Below are 10,092 nucleotides of genomic sequence, written 5' to 3'. Positions count from 1 at the left end.
TCTTTGTGTGTAATAGAATATCCTATTTTTCTTATTCACTCAAGTTTCTCTTGGTGTCCCTTGCTATTCACCCCCTCTTTCCCATCCCCCGTCATCTTAGATTATTTAGTGTTCCACCCTCCCCCTGTGAATTATTCTTCTGATTACTATAATAGTGAATACTATAATAGTGAATAGAGTTCACTACAGAGAATTATACATAACATTTCTCTACATAGGAATACAGATAATTAGATCTCACTGAGGCCCTTAAAAAGGCAAATTTAAAAATCATAAGTTTTCTTTCTTTCCCCTCTGTATCTTATTTACCTTTTCATGTTTCTCTTGATTTTTGTGGTTGGATATCAAACTTTCCATATAGCCCTGGTCTTTTCTGTGCAAATACCTGGAATTCTTCAATTTTGTTGAATGCCCATACTTTCCCCTGGAAATATATAGTCAATTTTGATGGGTAGTTGATCCGTGGTTGCAGGCCCAGCTCTCTTGCCTTTCTGAATATCGTATTCTAAGCCTTACGGTCTTTTAGCGTGGAGGCTGCTAGATCCTGTGTGATCCTGATTGGTGTTCCTTGATATTTGAATTTTCTCTTTCTGGCTTCTTGTAAGATTTTTTCTTTTGCTTGGAAACTCTTGAATTTGGCAATTATATTTCTGGGCGTTTTTTTATCTGGATCGAATGTCGCAGGTGTTCTATGAATCCTTTCAATGTCTATATTGCCCTCTTGTTGTAGGACTTCAGGGCAATTTTGCTGAATAATTTGTGTTAGTATGGAGTCCAGGTTTCTATTAATTTCTGGTTTTTCTGGAAGACCAATTATTCTCAAATTGTCTCTCCAAGACCAGTTTTCTTGGTCTGTCACTCTCTCATTGAGATATTTCATCTTTCCTTCTATTTTTTCAGTCTTTTGACTTTGTTTTATTTGTTAATGTTGTCTTGAGAGATTATTAGCTTCTAATTTCTCAATTCTAGCCTTTAGGGATTGTTTTTCGGCTATAATCTTTCGGTTTTTGGCTGTGATCTTTTGGTTTTCAGCTATAATCTTCTGTTTTTCGGCCATAATCTTCTGGTATTTCTTTTCAATCTGGTCATTTCTGGTGTTCAATTTGCTTATCAGTTCATTTGGTTTCTGAGCCTGACTTTCCAATTGCAAGATTCTACCTTTTAAACTGTTATTTTCTTGCCAGATCTCTTCCATTTTCCTCAAAATCTCAGTTTTGAACTCTTCCATAGCTTGTGAGGAGTTTTCCTTATTTGAGGAGTGTCCGGATGCTTGTTTGTTCTCCTCCTCTGTTTGCTTGGTTGTCTGGATTTTCTCTGTGTAAAAGTTGTGGAGTGTTAAAGACTTATTTTCTTGTTGTTAATCTTTCTCTTCTGAACTTCCTGAGACTGGGTAGCCATCGTTATCCCAGCAGCTTCTCAGGTTTATCCTCGCGCTCAGGGTCTGTCCGCGGTCTTTTGGCTCCTGAGGTCTGAGTTCTGGTTTTTTCCAAGGTCAAGCCACCTGGTGGACTCCCTTGCTTGATCCTCTGCCAGAGGTTTCTTTACAAGTCTCAGGGCGCTGCTTCCACAGTCATATACCTGTCTGCACTGGTTCCCCACTCAGGGTTTCAGAGCTTTAGCTCATGGCTGTGTCTGCCTCCACCCACGCCTCCACCTGCGCCTGCGCTCTGAGCCTGCGTTCTGTGCCCTGCGTCTGCTCTCGGCGCCCTGCTCCCGCGCTCAGATTTTGTGTGCGTTGGTTAGCTTTTTGGGGTCCTAAATCTTGCTGCTCTCAGGAACAGGCCCCGGAGCTGCCAATGACTTGATGGGTGCCCCAAACTTGCTCCATTTCTTTTTAGCTGGCTTTGGTGCTATAGGTGTTGTGTGTGGAGGGGTGGGGTTGGGGTGGTTGCTCAGCTCGCAATTTAGTGAGAACCGTTTCACCCCTTTATAGCATGGAAATGCTTCGATTCCACGTACCTTCCACGCTGTGCCCTGTTGTGGGGTTCCTCTGTTCGTTTGGACTTGTTTTTATGTCCCCTTGAGGAGTTTTGTGTGTTTTGGTCAGGAGAGGTTAAGAGCTGCTTCTTACTCTGCCGCCATCTTAACCCGGAACCCCTCCATATAAAGTCTTTTTGCGAACTGTAAAGTGCTCCTTAAATGTTAGCCGTTATAATATTATCACAATTTTGCTAGGGTGCTTACATTGAAATTTTGATGGATCTTTATATAGTCTTTGGTGTGGCTACTGTCCACAGAGATGTATCTCTCAGTCTTCTGGTCATATTATGAGATTCATCTTCATATCTTAAAAAATACTTTATAATGGATCTACCTGATCTTCTTTCTGTAACTCTCTCAGAGGAACCAATGTATCACCTGATCTCCTTGTCTATATCCTTTTCTAGCCAAACATGTCCTTGGCTAATCTTTTATGTTACATCTTTGGTGCATCTCACAAAAGGTAACAATGTGCAGTTGTTTTGCACTTACGGTCTATTTCCACTAATCTTTCTGATGTTTGTAATGCTGATGCTTTTGACACTTTTGAACTCTGGTTTGAAGTGGTTGAATTTAATGAGGAAAACACTGGAGTTATATTTGCTATGATAAGGATGCCAAAAATAAATTATTTCTTTAGGGAAAGCATGCAAAAGCCCTAGAATGCAAGATAAAACAATAAACAATTTATCAAACTCAATGCTTTGTTTTTTATTTTTGTTTTTGGTTGGATTCAGAAAAATTTGTCATGAATGTATTCTATTGAATTTCCTTTTCTTTCCCCTCCTTCCAAAAGGAAAAAAATCATTTAAAGGGCTGGGTATGTGGTTCCTTACACAATTCCTTCTCTAAAAAAAGTAGTTCTGGCTTAGTGTGTAGTTCCTCACACAAATTTTGAACAGGGAAAAATTTGTTCAAGATTTTTGGAAGTGGGTGGGAAAGTGGGTGGTTGTGAAACTTCTGGCAAAATGTGAAAGCCAGAGAGGAGACAGTTCTTGAGAGTTGTGAAATTCTATTAATGGATACCAAGGAGAGATTTTGTGGATACTTTAAATCATCCAAACATCTCTAGCTTTCCTGTTAAAAAAGAAATATAGTAACTAAAGGACATGAGAAAAACACATGCAAGAATTCTTTCCAAGTAACCTTTGGCAAGCTTGAGAACTCAGAGCTTTAAATGGTCAAAAGTAAAGGATCAGGAAGTCATAGCAGAATCAGTATCAGTAAACAAGCATTTATTAAACACTCTGTCTGATACATTTTTCTAAAAACTGAGAATATTAAAAAAATCAAGACATTTCCTGTCCTTGAGAGGACTACATTCTAACTGGGGAGACATGAACAAAAATAAGTATATTTGAGGTATATTAAGAACCATATGGAAGGTAGCCTAAAAGACTAAGGCACTAGCAGCTGGGGACTGGAAAAGGCTTCAAGGAAAAGGCGGAATTCCAGTTTGGTCTTAAAGGAAACGAAGGAGTCTATGAGGTAGAGGTAAGGAGGGAAGATTGTTCTAGGCATAGGAATGGCCAGCTCAATAGCAGATCGGGAGAGCATAACTTGAAGTATAAAACCACCAACAGCCTCTTGCCTATTGATTAAGGCTCACTAATCAAATAAGAGCTATTTATAGAGCATTATATGAAATATCTCAAAAGTCAAATAAAACATCAAAATTGTAATAATTATTTCTGAACTTGTAAGGGAGCTCACTAAAGTAAAGTAGGTGGATCCCATGAAAAAAGATGAGTCTTGGAAGAAGAAAAGAAAGATTTTTGTGGAAGTAAAAAGAAATAATAAATGTTTTTAATTAATTAGTTACTTTTTAATTTTTATTTTTATCATCATGCAAAGCACACTTCCATATTGGTCATTGTTGTAAAGGCACCCTTATACCCAACCAAAACCCCAAAATAAACCGTATGAAAGACAGGATGGTTTGATCCATATTTTCTGACTCCAATAGTTCTTTCTCTGAAGGTGGAGAGCATTCCCTGTTGTAAGTCTTTCAGGCTTGTCCCAAATCATTGCATTGCTCAGAGTAGACAAGTTTTCACAATTGATCATCATATAATATTGCTGTTACTGTGTACAATGTTCTCCCACTTCTGCTTATTTTGTTCTGTATCATTTCATGCAGATCTTTCCAGCTTTTTTCTGAAAGCTTGCTGGTCATTTCTTATAGCACAATAGTATTCCATCACCAATACGTACAATTTGCTCATTCCCCAATTGATGAACATCCCCTCCATTTCCAATTCTTTGCTATTATAAAAAAGATCTGTTATAAATATTTCTGTACAAGAAGGTCTTTCCCCCTTCTTATTATCTCTTTGGGATATAGACCTGATAGTGGTATTAAAGGATCAAAGAGTATGTACAGTTTTTGGTTGGATCATTTGACAACTCCACCAATAATGCATTCTTGTCTTCTAACATGTATCGCTTTACTGTCATACTGGCCAATCTGATAGGTGTGAGGTGGTACCTCAGAGTTATTTTAATTTGTATTTCTTTAATCAAGAGTGATTTAAAATATTTTTTTCCATATGATTATTCATGGATTTGATTTCTTCATCTGAAAATTATTTCTTCATATGCTTTGACCATTTGCCAATTGGAGAATAACTTGCATTCTTACAAATTTGACTGAGTTCTCTATAAATCTGAGAAATTAAAACTTTATCAGAGAAATTTGTCATAAACAATTTCCCCCCAGTTTGTTATTTCCCTTATAATCTTTTGTTTGTACAAAAGCTTTTTAATTTAATATAATCAAAGTTATTCATTTTTAAATAGAAGCTTTAAATGCTACAATTATTAAATATAATACAGGACAATTAAAAGCCAATTAGGTTTGAAGAAATTCTGTTTCTTTTTAAACCCTTACCTTTCATCTTATAATCAATACTGTATATTGGTTCTAAGGCAGAAGAACAGTAAGGGCTAGGCAATGAGGGTTAAGTGACTTGCCCAGGGTCACATAGCTAGGAATTGTCTGAGGCCAGATTAGAACCTAGGACCTCTTGTTTCTAGGCCTGGTTCCCAATCCACTGAACCACCTAGCTGCCCCCTGAATAAATTCTTAATTAATTAAAAAAAATCATAGGGACTTTCAGTTATTTGATGAGAGCAGACAATTTCAACCCTGGAAATTGTTCTTCATCCTTAATTTCTAAGAGGAACAATGGAATCAAGGAGTGATGTTTTGACTTTCATTTGAATTGATTTTAAGAGAATGAGAGATGCACATTGATCAGTCTCTCTCTTCCAGAGACTGTGAAGTCCAGTAGCTTCACAATGGGAATATCTAGTGATTGACTGAAAAGAATACATCATGCCCTGTGGGACTATGTCTAAAAACAGCTAGGCTTGAGTCAGTCAATCTTCAGGTGGCCAAATCCAATAATGAAAGATTTCTGAAAACGATTTTTTTTAGTGAAGAGGAGAGTTTTCTGTTCCCCTTGTACACCTACCCATTTACCTTTTAGACTTCAAAAGTTTAGAAGATCTTATATTGTCATTAATGTCAGTAGCAGTTTGCCTAGAGCATTAGTGGCTAACATCAATTTCTGTGTCAGGAAAGTAGATACATACAGAATTGAGAGAGAAATCAAGGACAGACTAGATCTCTTCAGGAAAGCCAACTTCATGACACTACAAGCATATTGGGGGCACTCAGTCCAGCAGAGAGCTGCACTTGAAGATAAATTCATAAAGATCCCACAAAGAGAGAGAAGGGCTCCCACTAATCAGGAAATGTAAATTTACCCTTTGGATGCATATGGTCTCAAGGGATATTATATGTGCATCAGAAAGAGTGTCCAAATTATAAGAATATTTCTGTAACAACTGTTCTTGCATGCCTGTTAAGCAACTAAATACTTTCTCTAAAAGTTCAGTAATCCTGGATGATAATGGGAAACTTATCAACAGGGGCCAGTAGCACAAGAAAAATCCACCATTTCTCAAGATTATCTCTCAGTATCTGGAAAGGAGTAGTAGTGAACCTCCCTCTGCAGACTTGGTCTACCAGTTTGAGTCCCCTTTGGAGTGCTGCATGAGTTTCAAGCAGCATGAATAACATTAAGAAGTTATGCTGAGCTGAGTCAATGCTTTGTACTAGAAGATCTTTCCCTTCTCTGAATGTTTTCCCATGCTATGGCTAAATTCACCTCCTTTTGTTAACTGGTGCATGGATTATACATGCCATTTATTTCTACTTTTAGACCTAAATTACTAGAGGACCAGCCTGACTTAGGACTAGTAAGTGACAATTGACATTTTAACTCATGTCCTCTAATTTCAAATCCAATGTAATGCAATAAACAATTGCCTCTTATGGGCATTGTGCTAAGTACTGGGAATATAATTAATAAAAAGGACAGTTATTGCCCTCAAAGAATGTATAGTCTAAAGGCGAAGACAATAATATACCAAAGAAGGCATAAAAGTGTATAGGGAAGTGGAACATTAGGGGGTATATTATTCCATTGATTTGAAACCTGTCAAGATGGCAGATGCAAAGTGGATTGTCTCCTAATAAAGGAAGGCATTGGGAAGAATTTGGTACTCAGCTCTCCACCCCTCCAGTTAGATGAGAAAGGAGGCTGAAGGAGATTTTGACAATTAAGGTTTGAGTTAGTTGCAAGGTGGTCAGTTTGGAGGTGATGAGCTCACTCTAGAAGGGACATCTTGTTCCATGGAACTGAAAACTAGGTAGAACAATCCAAATTGAAGTGAAAGACTATAGAAGAAAGACATCACTATTTCTCCTATACTATGAATGTGTGAATTAATGTTATGGGAATGAGATATATTCATTCTGTTTGGCCTCAGAAGGCAGAATTATGACCCATGGTAGATTTTTGGGAGTGCCAATTCAGTCTGAAGAAATTTTTTCTAAAAATCAGAGCTGGCCAAAACTGAAATTGATTGATTGAAGAAATAGTAGGATCAATCTTACCCTAAGTCTTCAATGAGACGAGATAACCTGAGGAATTTCATAAAGGAAATTCTCATAAAGGTTTAGGTTAAATTAAATGGCCTTAGGTTCTATGATAATGAAGATCTATTTTTTATTTTCTCTTTTTTCATAGGGATACTGAGAGTCCCACACTTACTTCATCATCATTATCATCACCATTACTTATTCGTTAAATGCCTACTGTGCGCCAAGCATTGTACTCAGCACATGGGATAAAATGATAAGCAAAATCATATCCCCTGTCCTCAAGAAACTCACTGCCTAATGTGGGAGACAAAGTAACGCCTAAGTAATTTGAATGGGGAAATTCTTCCTGTCTCCCACTAAGGAAGGTTAAAAAAAACATTTTTTTAAAAATTTGCCTAAGGGCTCAGAATTGCCAGCTATCTTGTATCTAATATTTATCATCTAAGAAGACAAAAACTAATACAGAATAACAGCATTTCTGGTTGATACAAAAACCATTTGACAGCCATCTAAAATGTGTTCTTATCAGAGTATCTCACCAGTGAATAGTAATGACATTAATACAATAAGGTGACCAAATTCTTGTCATTGCAGAAAGTCTGTCACTGTGATTATTTGTGGACAATTTATTCCAGCAGAAAGTAAGAGCCCAGGGCTGGGTAATTCTACTTTCCCAAAATCCAGCACCTATAATAATGAGTCTTTTGCAGATTCTGTAAAGAAGACTTGGTAGTGGGAAAGCTGTAAATTACATGTCTGTATCTGAATATAAAGAATATACAGATATCATAAAGCATTTAGCACAGTGCTTGGCACATACTAAGCACAATATACATGTTAGCTGTTTTTTATTTTTTTAACTTTTTATTTTTTTAATGTTAGCTGTTTTTAGATAGGTATGAAATAGAAACAATTTTATAAATCATCACATATCTTAATGGAGGATGTAAATAATAGCTAAAATTTCTCTACAGCTTTAAGGTACATATAATAGCACTTTACACACACACACACACACACACACACACACACACACACACACAGAATTTTCTATCCCTATAAAATCTTTGTAAAGTACATGCTACTATGTTATAAATCAGGAAACTGAGGCTGAGAAAGGCTAAGGGACTTGCCTAGGCTCATATAGCTAAGTCATTTGCCTTCTCCCTTGCCTTCTCCTCTCCACAGTTTCCTATTACCAAACAATGAAGGTCTTTCTTTGCCCTTTCCCAACATCTTTGGGCCTGATTCTCCAGGAAAGCTGAACTTTCCTGCCTCCTACCGAATTCCTCCTACCCACAAAATAGCTAAAACATCTTTCAATTAGTGTTGGATGACAACTTTTCATGTTATTTAATTAACTTAGGCATCTTTTTAGTGGTGTTCTTTAGACTTGTGCTCAACTTACAAATTCCACTGATGGATGACACTATTTCCTCTTCTAATTTACTCTTTTGGAAGTAAAACTTCTAATATTATAGATTTTATAAATATAGTTTTCTGTTATATTTAACTTTTTGTCACAAACATGCCTTTATATAGTTGGTAATACTCTTTTACTATTCTTTTATATCTACCTATCTTAAATGTTGCTACTTATGTTTCTAATAGTTTTAATGTTTTTGTTGTTATTGTTATAATTTCATTATTAAAAGTAACCGAATTATAGCATCATAAATTATATATATATAAATAAATATGTAAATATAAATTATATGACATTATGTAATTTAAATATAATTAAAGGGCTTATTTAATTATATTTTGGTTCCAGAATCAGTAAGTAGGCAAGGAATAAGTGGACTTTCAAAATATAGCTAAAAATGCTGATTTCTACACATTTTTATAGAAATTAATGTCACATGCAATTGTAGTTTTTGAAAGACACCAATCATTAAGGGAACACACAACAAATAAAATCACTCATAGCCTACACTTCCCCTAGCATATACAGAATGACTTTAGTATCATATTTTTATGATTTAACTTATATTAGGAAGGTTTAAAGCATACACATGCATGTCACTTTAATGTTTATTTTGTGTACTTATATTATTTTTACATGCTACTTTTCCCAGTATCCATTTTATGTGTAAGAATCCCCACCTGAGAACATTTCCCTCTGTAATTTTTCATTTTTCAGGGTGAATTAAGTATGAAATCTTGATTTATGCTCTAGTTATGTGTTAATACTACCTCCCCTGGTAAATTAATCATAAGCAGAGGTACCATGGCTTCCACATTTTGTATACTTGAGCTCTCTTCTCCTTCCATCCCTGCTGCTCCCTTTACCCATTTGGCGAGCTCTCCCAAGGTTTCTATCTTGAGAAACAGTCCAGACCAACCATTCTTTATTCTCTAGACTTCACCAGTTTAAGAACCTTCCCTCTCTCCATCCCTCCTTTTGTCAGCTCCCTTTTGTGTATAATTTTCTCTCATTAAAACAGGGGAAGCAGGGAGTATTTTTCTTTTTGCTTCTATTTGTGAACCCACTGTTTAACTGATACCTGGCACAAAATAAGTCATTATAAATGCTCATTGACTTTGCTAGGAGGAGTATAAATATTTGTCACAGTAGCAGAATCTTTATCCTTCCCTCTCCAATGGCAGATGTAATGGGGAGGGGGGAATGTGAGCTCCATTCCTTTTTCAGATACTTTCAGAGAAATGCAGAGGATATGGCTCATCATTACTAAAGTACCCTGGCCCAACTGTCAAGTAGGTTGGGAAACCAAAAACCTTCCTAAACCTCCAAAGAGATGGTAATTGAGTGGGAGGCATATTACCTGAGGGAAAGGTAAAAGTAAATTGGACAGACTTACCCCTAACCCAGTAAGGAATGGAAAACAGAGAATTTAGTCCAGGTGGTTCTCAATAATGTCTAAGAAGACACTTTTCTGTGAAGGGTGGTTTTGGGAAATTTGAGTGTAAAGAGCAGAAAGTTTTATATAGTCTAGAAGGTTTCGGACCCTAGTTCTGGAAAAGATTTAAAAAGTCTAGAGATCCTAAAAGAGTAGTATAACACCAGTGATCAGCTGGTAGAAACTACTGGACCAAGCTTCTAATTTGCAAACATAATTAAATAAAATCATAAGCTACTTGATCATAAGTCCCCCCCACCCCAATGATAACTACACTGCAAGAAAGCTTCTCCTTGG

This window comes from Gracilinanus agilis, chromosome 4, assembly GCF_016433145.1.
Source record: "Gracilinanus agilis isolate LMUSP501 chromosome 4, AgileGrace, whole genome shotgun sequence".
Lineage (NCBI taxonomy): Eukaryota > Metazoa > Chordata > Mammalia > Didelphimorphia > Didelphidae > Gracilinanus > Gracilinanus agilis.
The sequence above is the reverse complement of the archived record's forward strand: the minus strand, read 5'-3'. Positions refer to the sequence as shown.